Source organism: Halictus rubicundus, chromosome 14, assembly GCF_050948215.1.
Source record: "Halictus rubicundus isolate RS-2024b chromosome 14, iyHalRubi1_principal, whole genome shotgun sequence".
Taxonomy (NCBI): domain Eukaryota; kingdom Metazoa; phylum Arthropoda; class Insecta; order Hymenoptera; family Halictidae; genus Halictus; species Halictus rubicundus.
The window spans coordinates 7,215,755-7,229,409 of record NC_135162.1 but is presented as its reverse complement, the minus strand read 5'-3'; the positions used below and the strand labels follow the sequence as shown (position 1 = coordinate 7,229,409).

The following is a 13,655-nucleotide window of genomic DNA, read 5'->3' as shown; positions in this document are numbered from 1 at the left end:
CGAAATATTCAATAATTTTATAAGAAACAAGTATAATCGTGGATTTTCTTAGAAACGATTTTTAGACTCGAAAGCATCAGTTATTCAAATAAAGAAAGATCACGTTAAGAAATAAGAGTGCGTTTATATACTAATCGGTCAGAATAGTCAGAACAGTGCTATAGGACCATCAAATTGTTAATGCTATCAAGAATTGCTTAACACAAAGACTACCCCAATAAATTAATCAATGTACAGGGTGTATACAAATTATTATTATTATTACACCTCTGGATCGGTGGAGATCTGTGAAAAAAATGCACCGCAAAATTCATTTTGACCTCGAAACTTAAGGTCAAAGTATCGAAAAATTTGAGTGATGAGTACTGTATGATTCAATAAAAGAAAATTTGTCGACACTTTGACCTTGATTTCCAAGGTCAAGGTGAATTTTGCGGTGCATTTTTTTCACAGATTTCCACCGATCCAGAGGTGTGGGATCACGCTATGGTGGTCGTGACATATAATTTTTATACACTCTGTACCATCAGTACAAAAATTGCTCTCCAACATTACAAAACAATACCAGCAGAAACAATAACGAATCTAGTTCGCTACACCAGACTACACCTAAACATAAATCGAACGACAACAGGAAATCCTGTCGGCCCCGAATCACCACCGATCCTCGCCATCCGAAAAGAAGGACCCGGACCTGTCTCGTTGATATCCACAACAGTTCCCGTCGATTAAATAATTAATAGTAGCGCTATAGGACGCATCGGGTGCTGCTTGAGTCATTGTAAGTTAGTCTATTGATCTTGTTGCTAGGTGGTCGGTGTCGGAGAGCGGTTCTTTCAAACTCGGTATAGTTTCCTCTGCGGGACCTAAGATGGCAGCAAGTCCGCGCTGGTGAAGTGACAGCTCGGGAACTGTCAGCGGTATGCGCACCGCCGCGTTTCTGCTGCAAATAAGCGTTTTCTAACGTGACGAAACGACGGTTCGTGATCGTCCGGCGGTGTACCGTGTTCCCGAAAATCGTATCTGTCCGTGAAAATCGGTTCCGGCTCTGCGAAACCGAAAACATCGCGAGGATCGGTGGGTGTGCACGCAAGAGGGAACGGCTTGCCGGCTCGGCCAGTCTACTGGAAGATTCCATTGTGAGTGGGCTTTCAAAAAGTTTTATCCACGAAAAGTTCGTGTTCCCGCGAGTTCCGTGGTACGCCCGTCGATGAGACATACACGCCAAGGTATTTCCGCGTTATCTCTATCTGCCTGACACGATCGAAACGACGATTAATCGTCCGGCAACGAACACGGCCTATTAGAAAAGTTGAGGTTACAGCGGCCGTTCAGTTCAGCTGGCCTCTCAGCTGATGAACGAACGCACCAACCGGTTCGCTGTGTTTCTCGCGAAACCCTTTTTCTCGTATTTTATTCCAGAGCCTATTTGCAATATTATTGTTCGTCGTCACGCTACCCTTTATTACAGTTTACATCTGCGACAGACCGGAGCTTGTAACCTCTTACACGAACTGTGACCGTGTCGACACTTTTCTACCGATCGTTTTCCCCGTGTACCGATTCTCAGTGATTTATTTATCGACGATCCTGTCTTTCTCGAGAAGAGACGGGAACGTCGATCGGTCGTCGTTTGATCGCTGGTTCGGTTTCTTTTTTTTTTCTTTTTTTTCGGGGGACAAGTGCACGGGAATCGAAAAGTGGCGAACGATGTCTCTCTGTAATGAGATTATCAGCGAATAGTTAGCTGCAGGTGTAGGTGGTAGAGTGTTTGACAGTGATCCGTGCTGCTCGAGGATATTAAGTGATCCCGTAGGAATACGGATAATTTGATGATTTTTCATGATCCGATACGTGACACTAGGATTTTTCCGGTGAGAATACGAAAAGTGTCGCGATTTGTTCGCCGGTAGATCGGGCCTGGTAACAGCGTCACGGGTCGCGATCTAGACGTTGCTCGATCACGTCGAAATGATCGATGTCAACGTGTACGTTCGTTCGTACTATATTGTTCGTTACTTTCGTCGAGAACTATCGGACGGGCGTAGTTGATTTTTATAAAGATACATTATCATCCGAGCGGTGTCACCTTTAATTATACATATGTCGATGATTCAACATTTCCGTTGATCCACAAAGTGATTCCAGACGTCCGATGGCTACTGCATCCGCTAGGCTTGTCTAAAATATGCTTTATTAGACTTGCAATTTCTCATCGAACTTCCTCCCCACCAAGGTTAACAAATTTCCAAACCAAATTTTTATAACTAAGTGGAAATTCCTGCTAGGGGAAAAGGCTCCCGAAAAGTCACTAAATGTTCCTAAAACCACACAACTTAATTGATATTGCAAAAATAGCTGCTTTCCAGTTCTTGGTAAATAAAGTACTCGATTAGTCGCAAATATTCGACAGATTTTGATTAAATTAACTTCAACATAATTGAATTAAAAAATTTAACAGAGCCCGAACTAAAATACGAGACTTGAATTAGAAGCGGATATCTTAATCGATATTGCAAAAATAATCGCTTTCCAGTTCTTGGTAAATAAAGTACTCGATTAGTCGCAAATATTCGTCAGAATTTGATTAAATTAACTTCAACGTGATTGGCAGTGTCGCCAGATCAAGACTTGTTCCCCCACTCTAATTTCCCCTTCTACCGCGCTCTTCCCCCACCCTTCGCCACGGCCCGATCACGTGACGCGTTTCGTCTCTGTCGTGCATACTCCGGTGCCGGCGGAGAGGGGGTAACTTTCTCCCCCTCGATTCGTGCTCCCTCCCCTCATCTGGCAACACTGATGATTGGATTAAAAAATTTAACGGAGCCCGAACTGAAATACAAGATTTGAATTAAAAGCGGTTATCGATATTGCAAAAATAGCTGCTTTCCAGTTCTTGGTAAATAAAGTACTCGATTAGTCGCAAATATTCGACAGATTTTGATTAAATTAACTTCTACATAATTGAATTAAAAAATTTAACAGAGCCCGAACTAAAATACGAGACTTGAATTAGAAGCGGATATCTTAATCGATATTGCAAAAATAATCGCTTTCCAGTTCTTGGTAAATAAAGTACTCGATTAGTCGCAAATATTCGTCAGAATTTGATTAAATTAACTTCAACGTGATTGGCAGTGTCGCCAGATCAAGACTTGTTCCCCCACTCTAATTTCCCCTTCTACCGCGCTCTTCCCCCACCCTTCGCCACGGCCCGATCACGTGACGCGTTTCGTCTCTGTCGTGCATACTCCGGTGCCGGCGGAGAGGGGGTAACTTTCTCCCCCTCGATTCGTGCTCCCTCCCCTCATCTGGCAACACTGATGATTGGATTAAAAAATTTAACGGAGCCCGAACTGAAATACAAGATTTGAATTAAAAGCGGTTATCGATATTGCAAAAATAATCGCTTTCCAGTTCTTGCTCAATAAAGTACTCGATTAGTTGCAAATATTCGACAGAATTTGATTAAACGAACTTCTACATAATTGAATTAAAAAATTTAACAGATCCTCAACTAAAATACGAGATTCGAATGGGAAGCGGATATCTCAATCGATATTGCAACAATAATCACTTTCCAGTTCTTGGTAAATAAAGTACTTGATTAGTCGCAAATATTCGACAGAATTTGATTAAACGAACTTCAACATAATTGAATTAAAAAATTTAACAGATCCTCAACTAAAATACGAGATTCAAATTAGAAGCGGATACCTTAATAGATATTGCAAAAATAACCGCGTTCCAGTCCTTGGTAAATGAAGTACTCGATTAGTCGCAAACATTCGATACGTTTTGATCCAATTAAATGCGGTATAATTGAATTAAACATTGTTATACAGTCTGGGCTAAAATCCGAGAAAGAGCGGGAAACATTTGAAAAGTTCGATCTATTTGAACAGTTCGAAAATAGAAAGAATATTTGAACTATTATACGGCTAATATTCCAACCATCTTGATAGTGATTGTTATAAACGATGTTTTAATAGGTAGAAATCTCCAGTACAATTTTGAATTTAGCGTACTTCGAGGAATAATTTCGTACTTGAACGCGTTCGAATGTTCGTTGGAATGCTTAGGGGAATTGCGAGAAGGAAAGCGCGTTCCTGCCGCAATGGCAAATGTTTTTGAACTGTCAATACGCCGGGATGTACTTTCGATGACTTGTATGGCGACCGATGACCGCGTTTGCAGAGTGTTGCCGGGTCAGAGGAAACCTCGTGTGTCACTGCCATTTAAAAATTCGCTAACGACGAATGGTAGTGGTAGCGAAGGTAGGGGGACGAGGAGAAAATCCTGGCCGAAAGTTAAGCAATTTTTCTTGTAGTTTTGCATATTTACAGTGCACGTCTTTTCGCCAATTAGTGCTTTCGAAAATGTTTTTATCGCGCGATCCTCTCAGAAATATGCGACCTCAACGTAAGTTATTTTTGCAGAATTGAAATTCTTCTTTCTTGTAATCCTTTTTTATTGTCAGCTGTCTGAGATTTTTTAAATTAATATATATTGTAGTTTTATTGGTTTATTTCAATTTCTCACGATTGTGACAGGGGAATACGAGACCTATACATATTTTTTCTTCTCCTAATTTGGTGCAAATTATTTGTGCAGCTTGTGCAATTTGTTAAGTTTTGATTTACATCGTCTCGCATTTCAGAAGGTGATAGTCTATCGTAAAGTGGTCTAGAGCCAGACCTTGAACTTCTCGAGCTACTAGCACCTTATTATCCAGAAGTGAACTTGTACAGTGTTTTAGAAGTTGTCCCTCACTCAGTTTTAAAGACAGATGTAATTGTTTCCATTCGTATGTATAAAAGATTGTTGCCTGCGATGATCTATTAGAGGAAACCATGCAAACTTTGATAAGAAGAGCAAATGGTATGCGTGAGCTAGGTTGCATCAATTCCTGCAACAGCAATCATGCTTGGTTGCATGGAAGAATTTCATTTCCTGCGAGTGGATCATAAATGATAATTTTGGAAGACCATTTGGAACAGCGATTGACTTTTTTGGAGTCAGTTTTTGGAAGATTAGAACGAAGGAGGACCGATGGACTAGAAGCAAGTGTTAGTTCTGTGGAACTCATTTACACTGTTCAAATGCAGCTCAGATAACAGCATAAATTTGATGCTGCTAATATTATAAAAATGATAATTTTCTTTACAGAAAGGAAAGAGAGATGCACGGAGGAAAATCAGTGTACCGGTAAAGCAATTTGCACACTAGGAGGCTTTATCTTTGTTAATGCAGAGGCATTGATATAATAAAATGTCAATATAATGTTATTGGAGGACTAAGATGCACAATAGCAACTTGTACTCGCAATTATGGATTTACTACCGAAACCAGGAAGAACTATTAATCTGAAAATATTATTATAACTGAATCATATGCAGAAATACCATTGCGTTGGACCATATCAATCATCAATTTGATTAGGAAATGGAGTATTGATGACTGAGATTGGGATATTGCTATTACTCGCATAGATAACATCATGTTGAGAAGATAATAAGAGAATAATTCAGAAAACTGCCTAAAACAAAAACTGTAGAAGATATTTTCCACAATTTGTTCGCATCCTGAGATCTGTACACACATAATCAGCATGAAAAAATATCCTAAAGATATAGGCACAGATGGAGATTGATTGGTAGACTGACTAATCAATTAATGTATGAAGAAATAACTAAGTATGCAATTTCTATAGTCAACATCACAGAACTTGAAGAAAGAGAGGAAGAGACAGAAGGAAAACAAAAAGAAGAAGAAGAAGATTGATTGCTTAATAAATCAATTAATGTGTGAAGAAATTAGTAATGCGATTTCTATGCAATTTCCAAGTAACCAAATAACGAAACAAACAATTGCTCGAGCGAAGACTGATCGCAGCTTGAAAAATCCAACTTTTCGCCAGGATTCCAGCTAAGACTGTACGATGGGGATGGGGGGGGGGGGGGGAAGTATCAAAAAGGCATTCGCCCGAGTTAGCGCGGGCGTGCAGCGAAAGAAAGCCCGGTCAAATCACCGTGGCGAGAGACACGTACACTGCGTGACACCGTTATTGCTTGCAAATTCACTCGGTTTTCCGTGAAGCCCCGTCCGAGGTCACCGCGCCCGGTTGCAGCTGAGCACCCAGCTGACGAATGGAGGCTGCGACCGGTTCGCCATGTTCCTTCCTTCTTCATCGTTTTTTTTTTAAAGGCCACACCACCTCCTTCTTTTTCCCTTTAAATCGCCTTTCACGTGGTTCGCCGGCCCTCCTTTGCCCGTCTCCGCTCCTCCTCTCCTTCTCTTTCGCCTTCCCCTTCTTCTCCGGCTTAGCCGGCACTCTTCGACTATCCTCTCTTCCCAACCGGCGGCGACACACCGTCTCTCTTCGACTATCCTCTTCCCACACACACATGCACAGGCTCGCGCACACACGTCGTACTCTTCCACCTTCTACTTACCTTCTTCTACCACCGTTTCCTCCTAGAATATCGTATTGTTCGTGGTGCACGTCGCGCGCGCCCGAGAACGCTCACTCGACTTCGTCGAACTTAGTATATCCCCGTACCGTTTTCTTTGTGCGTCGCCTCCTCGGCGCGTTCAACCCGCTCTTTTCAAGGTGACACACCGGCAGTGCAACTGCATCGCTTTGCATCCCAGAGGGTGCGAGCCCTCCCCCGTGCTCGAGCCTCTCTTCGAAAGCCGCCGTTCCGTCCCGGTCTTCGTCGGTCAATTGTTTTCGAATTGTCGATCGTATCCACCCGGTAGATCGCTGTTTCCAGCTTGCAAAGTTAGGATAGTTCAACCCTTTAGCCCGTTTACCGAACAGTGTCCCCCAAAAGAGTCCACAAGAGCAGCTTAACCCTTTGCACTCGGCGCTGGTTTCAATCTAAAACTAAATTTTTCTTCCGTCTTGGAATATTTTCATTTTATTCGTACGAAACTGATCTGATTTCTACGTGTAATATTTAAACGTTTAGTGATCTGTTAGATTCAAATTTTATAATGTAAAAAATATTTTGTAATATTTTTTGTAATTTCTTTGAAATAATGCCACAACAATTTCTAGTGGGGCTTCAGAGTCACCACTCGAGTGCAAAGGGTTAACCATTGTAATCGATGGTACGTTATGATAACCGCGGAGTTAAACGTTTCTAATGGTCACTTTGTATATGAACAATGATTCTCGATTTCTTTGTATATTAAATTATATAGATTCTTGTCATGATCAAGGGATGAAAATAGCTGACATAGTTAGGCATAGGAAACCCATTATGGGAAACATGCGAACCGCCTTGTGAAGGGAATAGGGAAATTGTTGAACATAAAGATTGACCAGCTTGTTGCAAGGAATGAAGTGAGACGAATTTTTGCGAGATCTTGGACAATTGAGAATGATTTATTTTGTACGCGATGTTGCAAGGTAGATTATGTGGGAGGTGCAGCGAAGACTGATTCACAATAATAATAATAAGAAAAATAAAAATAATAATAGTAACGATAGTAATACTAATAATAATAATAATTTTTCGTGTAGATACAACGGGATTGAGTGTTAGCATGCTGTTTTTCTGCATGGTTTGAGTGTGACGTAAATGTTATGAAGTATTATGAAGTGGTTGAAGCAATTAGTATGAAAGCCTCGAGGGACTGTCTCATTGGGACACAGGACAGAAGATTTTCCTTAGGATGCTGAAAAGGTACTTCTGCCTACACAAACATAATTCCTAAGCTTCACATTTATAATTAATTCTCTGCCTAATTTCGAGAATGTTGATCAATATCCTTCTAGTCTAATAATACATTAAATAATAAATAGGTAAACACCGCGTGACGGTGAAAAGGAATCGGCTGACGCGTCTGATCATGACATACTGATTCTACTTCTTACAAGCGCTGTCACGCGAGCCTGCCGGATCTTCAAATTGAATTTTCTTGAAAATAAGGCTTCGGAGAAGACGTTCTTTTTTTCAAGTCATTGTCAAATGTGGAATCATATCCTGCCCAAATCCGCATTCTCGTGTAAACAAATATTAACAATATTCGTCCCAGGACAAACTTGGAGTAACTGTAAACTTGGAGGACTAAACAGGCTCGATCATGTGGCGCAGAGTTCGCAATTAACCAACCAGTTGTTGAATTGGTTTTAAACGGTATCGTTCGCGCGACTCGGAACGGTTTGCTGGCAGCTGTATAAATAAGAATTTTATAGAGATAGTGGACAGGATAAAAAGAAGAAAGGGAGGAACGAAAGGAACAGAAGGAACGGTAGCAACGGTAGCGAATCGTGGCTCTCTTATTTCATTAGCCAATCGAGCACAAATAAGAAATAGCGGAGTCTGAAGCCAGGTGACTCACGCCGAGCTAGCCCCCAGCACGCGAGACCCGATTGCTTCTAAATAGCGATGCATATTATATGCGTCCACGGTCTCTCTGGAATAGAGTATGAACGCTATACAGGCTCCCCTAAAAGTCGCGGGACGGTCGAATATCTCAGAAACGATGCATTTCGGAGGAGCATATTTTCGACAAAAGTTCTACGATATTAAACGTTCCATCGAACGGCCATCACTGTTTCACCTTCCGTGAGCGGCTGAAGGTCACGTCAAAGTCAGCATGCTTTTTTTAAATGGAACACCTTATTCTCCATTATGCAGTCTTAAAGCGGGCAGCGAGACGTTTCCGGAACACTACTTGTTTCCTTTTTTTTTATGAAGATTAGCGGAGTTGTGACCTTGGCGTGACATCATCCGACCGCTCAAGGTCAAGCGGTTATGCCCATTCGACGGAGTCTTTAATACCTTGAAGCTTTTGTCTGAAACATTATTGTTCGGAATGAATCGTTTCCGAGATAATGGTCTTTTGGGAGAGCCTGTATACAGGGTGTCCCAAATATGTTGTATTTCTTTGAGGAGGGTGATCCCTGGGGTCATTTGAAGTAACTTTTACGGAAACGTTCTCCGCGGCTTTGCTGAGGAGTTATCGAAGAAAAACACGGACCAATCAGAGCGCGGCTACAGCAGACGGATTCCAGCTCGACCAATGCCAACGCCACGCTCTGTTGTAGCCGTGCTTTGATTGGCCCACGTTTTTCGATAATAACTCCTTAACAAAGCCGCGGAGAATATTCTCGCAAAGGCAAAAGTTGCTTCAAATGGTCTCGGGAATCACTTCGTTCGAGGAAGTAGATTTTTGGGACACCCTGTAGAGATCGCGTGGCCGAGCGTTTTGTGCCAACTGTACACAATAAGCATGTAACTTTTTCGTTTCATCCGGCCGGGGACTAGCGCCGACGTCGCGTGCGACTTTCGCGAATGTACGCAAATTATTCATCGCGACCCGTGGCACCGAGCGGCTCTAGGAGAGTCTAGCTTCGAAAATAGTTTATGGGGGAGCCTCTTCCTTTCTCCTGGAAATTATCAGATTTTCTGCGATTTTTTTTGCTGAGAAAACAGCGCGCGGGAAAGTAACTTTGGATTTTATAGGTGAATTTTGAATTTATTCAAAAAATTTATTCGAAATTTTTGAGTTTATTCGGTCCTGTACTACTGTCTGGAATCATACTATTCGATAGGACCACTAAACAAAATCCTCTGTGGCCTGTTTCAAGTCGGTACACAAGGGTTGCATCGGGCTCATTAATGGTTTTAACGAATTACGCTCTATTTCTTCCGTCCTGCTCAACAAAAAATTACGAAAAAATGCGCGAACATTCTATTTAGCAGCACGGACGACTGTGAATTGTTTCCGAATTTTTGACCGCAAAATTGATTTTTTTAAAATTCCAGAACCTCAAGTAGGCGAACTGGTTTAAAAAATATTGAAAACCTCTAATGCATATTTCTTGTAGAAGATTCGGAGATAGCGGTTTTAGAAGAATTCACTAGTGAGATATTGTCGAAAGTAACGTTCACGATTTGTTTCGGATTTTTTCATAAATTCCATCGTGGTTGGTACAAATAAACTTTGTATTTCAATTCGAGACACGAGCACTGGCTTGGAATACGTGATCTCCACCTTCGATCATGCTTAATTTAATTGCCAGTTCATCGAGCTCGAGTACTGGGCACGATTTTATCTTTGCGCCACTCGAAGCAATTCACCCGGAACATGATGATCTTGCCTAGATAACGAATGATATCTACATCGAGTCTGTGGTTGTCATTAAAACGTACGATTCACGAGGTTCGTAATTCCTCGAGCGGAGTCCCAGATTGTTCGATTGCTAGACACACCGAACTCGAATCCTCTTTCAGCCAAACTTCGATCTGTTCGCAACCTTGTCCCCTTTAGAGCCTCCGTCCTCTGTCACCGGGAAACGAAAATAGAAGCAGACGGAATAAAAGTGTAAACTGAAGTGATCCGAACTGGTTGCACATCGACCGCTTTTTATCTTCCGCCGGAGCTTCTTCTTTCACGAGCCGCGATCAAAAAGATGCTCCGCTTCTTTGCGCTGGTATTGGATAAACTTTTCTGGACGATTCTGTACGCTCTTGTGCACCTGTTTGCCACATTTCATCGACCTGTGAACGCCCCAACGTTTGTTATAAACAATTTAGTCGAAACCTGACCGCTCTGCGACTTGACAATACACCCAGGAATGGAAAGGGACCGAACCAAATTTATAAAAATTCTATTAATTAGCCGACCGGAAATCGACTTCCATACCCTCCTTAATGCTTCTCTTCCGCATCAGTCTGCCAAATTTCATCGACCTGTGAACGTCTCAACGTTTGTTATAAACAATTTACTCGAAGCCTGACCGCTCTGCGATTTGACAATACACCCAGGAATGGAAAGGGACCGAACCAAATTTATAAAAATTCTATTAATTAGCCGACCGGAAATCGACTTCCATAGCCTCCTTAATACTTCTCTTCTGCATCAGTCTGCCAAATTTCATCGACCTGTGAACGTCTCAACGTTTGTTATAAACAATTTACTCGAAGCCTGACCGCTCTGCGATTTGACAATACACCCAGGAATGGAAAGGGACCGAACCAAATTTATAAAAATTCTATTAATTAGCCGACCGGAAATCGACTTCCATACCCTCCTTAATACTTCTCTTCCGCATCAGCCTGCCAAATTTTACCGACCTGTGAACGTCCCAACGTTTGTTATAAACAATTTACTCGAAGCCTGACCGCTCTGCGATTTGACAATACACCCAGGAATGGAAAGGGACCGAACCAAATTTATAAAAATTCTATTAATTAGCCGACTGGAAATCGACTTCCATACCCTCCTTAATACTTCTCTTCCGCATCAGTCTGCCAAATTTCATCGACCTGTGAACGTCCCAACGTTTGTTATAAACAATTTAGTCGAAGCCTGCCTGCTCTGCGATTTGACAATACACCCAGGAATGGAAAGGGACCGAACCAAATTTATAAATATTCTATTAATTAGCCGAGCGGAAATCGACTTCCATACCCTCCTTAATACTTCTCTTCCGCATTAGCCTGCCAAAGGGCCTAGCCGAATAAGATGGTCAAAACTGCCCTTAGACGTTTTTCAATAATTAATGAACCATTCGAAAGCTGACCAAGAAAAACCCCTCTGAGCCAAATTTCAACCCCCTATCTTGCTCGTGAGGGTAGTTACAGGGTAAATTAGATTTTGAGCTTTTCCGTGCATTTTCCGCACTCTGATGCTTCCCAAAATTCTGAAAAAAATGTGGCATATTTTGGATCCTAAGACAGATTTTTGAGAATTTTTTCAGATTTTTTGGATGCAAACTGTGGTCGTAAAAAATGAAAAACCTCAAAAAAATCGGAAAAATGCAGGTTTCTCAAAAATATGAAAACATGCTATTGAGCTGTTTACTGCCCCAATAAAGTACCATAACAGGCAGTGTCCTCAATTTTCTTTAGATTTTTTGTTGTGGGAAGTCTCTGTCAAAAACAAGAAAAACCGAATTTTTTCGACGTTTCTGCTATTAGGAGGAAAGTTACACTTGTTGATTTTATCGCAAGTATATATTAAGGCATTTTTAACGTTATTACATTGAAACAAGTAAGTGTTTGACCTCAGAAATATGTTTTAAGAGAAAAATAAATTCTATTTCGTGCGATATATACCAGAATGTTCGCAACGTTTACAACATCGCCGGTTGGCCGAGCAGTCAAGGTGTCGGACTACGGAGCGTAAACGCTGGGTTCGAATCCCGTCGAGGGTAAAGTTTTTTTTTCCATACATCATCTTTATATTTTCAATTTTTTATTACATGGTTTATTCATGTGATTTTTAAAATATTTTTTTAATGTTTTAAAAATATTTAAGAAACATTTTTGAATAAAATATATGTAAATATAGTTTTAGAGTATCTATCACTTCCTCGATTCTCTAATTGTATATGATCTTCATTACGGTCCTCTCTAACATTCTTAATATTAAAATTCATTAATCTGGTTTCTAAGCCTTGCGTCTTCATAAATTAGGGAGGAAATGAGAAGAATTCTGAATAAATAACACGCAGCAAAGTATTGGTTTTTGTCCAAGTGAAAGAAAAGGGCTACATACTACCACTATTTTTAAAGTGGGGTATCAGGTACAAATAAGCCTTAGCCATTCCTCTTTATTGTAACGTACATGAGGATGTATTTCCGTTTATAGTTACTTGATTGAAAACCATCATGAAGAGGGGAGACTTTTGTATTGTCGACAGAGGTTTTCGAGATGTTACATCTCATTTAACAGGTCTTGGATTCAGAGTTCTCATGCCTGCTTTAAAAGGTAATCGTTCTCAACTTTCGACGAAAGTGTCGAATTATTCCCGAAAAGTCACGAAAATTCATTGGGTTGTAGAGGCAATGTATAGTATACCAGGTCAAAAGTACCAGCTTCTACATAAACAAGTAGACAACGAAACCTTTCCAAAAATTGGACATAATTGGAACTGCAAAACGACTCCATTTCAAACAGTATCCTCGGTAGATACTCTGGATTTTCCGGAAATGACAGAAGTAGATTTAAAAATTCTTTTCACGGAATCTTACCAATTTTCGCAAGCAATTTCTATATCTGGCGGAAATCGTGGAAGAACACAATAATATAAATATTAATTTATTGCCTAATCCAAGAAAATAATATCATTAAATTCGAAGTCAAATCGGAGTAATATAAATAAAAGTTAGTTAAAAATGTTACCTCAATATTTTTTAAAAACATTTAAAAAATATTGTTAAAATCACATGAATAAACCATGTAATAAAAAATTGAAAATATAAAGATGATGTATGGAAAAAAAAACTTTACCCTCGACGGGATTCGAACCCAGCGTTTACGCTCCGTAGTCCGACACCTTGACTGCTCGGCCAACCGGCGATGTTGTAAACGTTGCGAACATTCTGGTATATATCGCACGAAATAGAATTTATTTTTCTCTTAAAACATATTTCTGAGGTCAAACACTTACTTGTTTCAATGTAATAACGTTAAAAATGCCTTAATATATACTTGCGATAAAATCAACAAGTGTAACTTTCCTCCTAATAGCAGAAACGTCGAAAAAATTCGGTTTTTCTTGTTTTTGACAGAGACTTCCCACAACAAAAAATCTAAAAAAAATTGAGGACACTGCCTGTTATGGTACTTTATTGGGGCAGTAAACAGCTCAATAGCATGTTTTCATATTTTTGAGAAACCTGCATTTTTCC

At 40.5% G+C, this 13,655-nt stretch overlaps 1 protein-coding gene across 1 annotated transcript in view; it reads left to right on the top strand.

Moving 5' to 3' along the window:
* Nucleotides 1-1,003: 1,003 nt before the first annotated feature.
* Sesn (Sestrin) overlaps nt 1,004-13,655 on the top strand; it is a 193,984-nt gene continuing 181,332 nt past the window's right edge. The window contains exon 1 of the mRNA XM_076800361.1: nt 1,004-1,139. The gene's annotated coding sequence lies outside the window, so the exon portion shown is untranslated. The remainder of the gene's footprint in view (nt 1,140-13,655) is intronic.